This window comes from Pinus tabuliformis, chromosome 8 (genome assembly GCF_031772625.1).
Source record: "Pinus tabuliformis cultivar Carrire ecotype Pingquan chromosome 8, CPIR1, whole genome shotgun sequence".
Lineage (NCBI taxonomy): Eukaryota > Viridiplantae > Streptophyta > Pinopsida > Pinales > Pinaceae > Pinus > Pinus tabuliformis.
In genome coordinates this window covers 504,131,406-504,134,739 of record NC_142294.1, presented here as the reverse complement: position 1 = coordinate 504,134,739, position 3,334 = coordinate 504,131,406, and positions in this window count along the sequence as shown.

Here is a 3,334-nt window from a genome sequence, read left to right as displayed (position 1 = left end):
CAAGTATAAGATTACCTTGGGTCACCCCACAACATATTATCCGCAAGGTAATGGTTTGGTTGAATCATCCAATAAGTCATTGGTGAACATCATCAAGAAGCTGCTGGAAACAAATAAAAAAGGTTGGCATAAAAAGTTAGTTAATGCTTTGTGGGTGGATAGGGTGAGCCAAAAGAAATCTATAGGTATGTCCCCATTTGAAATAGTTTATGGCATTGACATAGTCTTTCCGACATCTCTTGCAGTTCCGGTTGTGAAACTTTTATAGGAAGCTAGCAGTGAGGAAGATGATTTTCAGTGAAGAATCAATCAGATGATCCATTTTCAGCAGACAAGGGAGGCAGTTTTCCAAACACTTTCAGATTGTAGGAGAAGATCAAAAAGATCTATGATCGGAAAACAAAAGCAGATAAATTCCAACTTGAGGATGTAGTGTTACAGTGGGATGCTAGGAATGAAGATAAAGGCAAGCATGGTAAGTTTGAAAACTTATGGAAGGGACCCTATAAGATTGCTGCATATAGAGGACAAAATGCATTCCTGCTCAAAGAGATGGATGGACAAGATTGTTCAGGAGGACCAGTCAATGGTAGGCTCCTGAAGTGCTACTTCTTCTAAGGTGATTTCTGAAATCATGAAGTGATCATTGTATATACCATTTTCCTTTCATTTCAAGTGTTCAAAAGTTACAATTCATTTCAGCTTGGGGCCCGAGGTGAAGGCTATAAAGTTGAGTGATTTGTATCAGTCTTTAAGTTTTGAATCAGTCTTTGAGTCTTGAGTTAGTTTGAGTCTTGAGTCCAGTTTCATAGTGTCAGTTTTATTCTTTGAAGTATATTGATCGTATTGCCCAAGGGATGAGGCACTAGTCTAGTTATCCCAGAGATTTATGGTTCTTGGCACCTCCAAGGAGCTACCATCCCCATTGGAGCCAATGTTGGTGTCAGTGTCTTCACACTGCCATCAGTGGTCGAAATTCACTCTTTGCATTCATATTAGAAGTCCCATTCTCAATGAGTTGCATTCCATTAGGTCATGGATCAACTGATGGTAGGTAGATTTCAGTTTTTCCCTCATGACACATATCCGCTGATCTCTTTTCATGTGTTATTCAGTCAGTGGTTCAAGTCCAGGTTCATTTTTAGTTTATTTCATTAAATAGGTCTTAGGTCTTAGGGTTATAGTCTCATTAGGTATAAGGGTTTCACCATGTCAAATTTTCAGTAACCATTGACTAATAATGGTTAGCAGACACTTAAGGATGACAATAATTATCAAGAAAGTTTTTATATCATAATTTGTAAACTTAATAAGTTTTTCACCTCAAAACTAGTTTGAGCTAAAAATAGAGCATTTGTATTTATTTGTAAATTTTATGTAATTTTATTATTTCTCATATGTAATTAATGGTCTCATGCTACTCCTGGTCACCTGCTAATATTTCCAAATACATGCCACTGCAAAAGCAAAAGATCATCAAGCATCAGTTCACCTATTTCAAACAAAAAATCAAGCATCCAAAAACAGAGTATTTGAAAAAGCCAATAGACATTATAAAGTGGGTTTTGAAGAATGAAAAATCAAAAGTTCCCAAGCCATATAAAGGTCATTTCTCTCTCAAGTTTTTTTCATTGTTTGAGTTGAGGTTCATGAGCAAAAACATGATTTTGAGGTGTTATTGAACAAAGGGAGTGAAATTGCTGTGTTTTTGGAGAAATCTGCTTGGCGCTACACACCAAAGTCTGATGCTATGCATAGGAGTGGCGCTACGCACCTGGGTTTTTCCTGTAGTGTAATTTTGAACTGGTGCTACTCACCAAACCGACACTATGCACCTGGGAGAGTGCACTACGCACTTAGAAGTTGAGCTACAAATCGTTGCAAATTGCATCAAATCGTCTCAAAACTCCCAAATTCCTCCATTGCAAGTAAGTAACATCACTATTCTTGCTGAAAAGAATTGTTGCATCAGTCTTGGGTGGTTTTGTCTCTTAAAAACATCAAACCCTAATTGTCACTAAATTGTCTCATATATTGTAAAAAAACTCACTCATTACTGCTGTCCTTTATAATCTTTTACTGTTTCCCTAAATCCCATCCTCCCATACATAATTCCCTAGATAGCATTCCATAAACTTTTCCCTAATTCTCAAACCCTATACACATACATCCCAAACCCTATACATACACCCCAAACCCTACACTATTCACTAAACCTACTCACTCCCTACATTCCTTTCCCACTCTTGTTCACCCTCACCTATTTTCCTATTCAAATCTCTTCATACTCATCTTACCTTCATTCACCAATCCACCACTCTTCATTCACCACAAAGAGAAACAATTGTACAACAATGGAGAGGGACAATGAGTATGAAGTGGAGGAAGAAACCCTTAGTGACAGTTCTGGGGAGAGAGACACACAAGGCAGAAAGCCTCATAAGGGAGGAAAACATATCAGAGAGAAGCCCACCAGTTTGAGGGAGTTGCAAGCCTGCCCATTTTCCCTTTCTTGTTTCAGACATTATTCATGTTTCAGTTTTTGTGAAATGGTGGAAAGGGTAAAATCTCATCATGAATTAGCAAGGTTGTTTGTGACACATTTGGAAAACAATGAGGTAAACATTGCTGGAGTTACATTCAATTTGTCACCAGCTTCCATTTCAGAGGCTACAAGTATTCCAAATGTGGGTGAAAGGTGGAACAAAGGTCAGGACATTGACATAGAGTACTATGAGCCTTACATCAAGGCTAAATATCATAACAGAATCCAGAGAGTATTCCCCTTTAAATTCTTGGAGGACAGGTTTGCTCCATTAATGAAGATCATCATCAAGTACTTTGCTTGTGAAGGTAGGTTCTCCCGACTGTATGCCTACCACATTAGGCTGTTGATGCATTTCACTAGGGTGAGAGTGATGAATATCCCCTACTTCATGTTCAGAAACATAGAGAAGATGACATTCATTGTAAAAAAAAAATCATACCCCCAACAGTTAACCAACACCTACCACTACTCCTTGATTAAAATCATTGTTTTGCATCAGCTGAACCTTCTTAACATGCCATGGGAGACCTTCATTTCTCATGAAATGTTCAAAGGCCCTCAAGTCTTTTCATTAGTGTCTCATGAAGAAGGTGGACCTTCAGGACATGAAAAAGTCCAAGAGACTGAAATTGTTGGAGTGCCAGTATTTGTGACATATGAGAGGGGGACTAGGAAACTATTTGTAGCTTCTAGCGAGTATTATCTCCACAAGGTGTGGAAGGGGTCTTGCCTTCATCTTTAGGCCATAAGAAAATGCTATCTCCACAAGGAGTGGAAGGGGTTTTT